The sequence below is a fragment of the Entamoeba invadens genome, assembly GCF_000330505.1.
Source record: "Entamoeba invadens IP1 unplaced genomic scaffold scaff_1105074726209, whole genome shotgun sequence".
Classification (NCBI taxonomy): Eukaryota; Evosea; order Mastigamoebida; family Endamoebidae; genus Entamoeba; species Entamoeba invadens.
Window position 1 is genome coordinate 1,484 of NW_004440269.1, and position 272 is coordinate 1,755.

Here is a 272-nt window from a genome sequence, read left to right on the forward strand (position 1 = left end):
TAGCTTATTTTGGGACACCCTGTTCCAACAATACTTCAAATTATATTATATTATATTATATTATATTATATTATATTATATTATATTATATTATATTATATTATATTATATTATATTATATTATATTATATTATATTATATTATATTATATTATATTATATTATATTATATTATATTATATTATATTATATTATATTATATTATATTATATTATATTATATTATATTATATTATATTATATTATATTATAATATATTATATTATATTATATT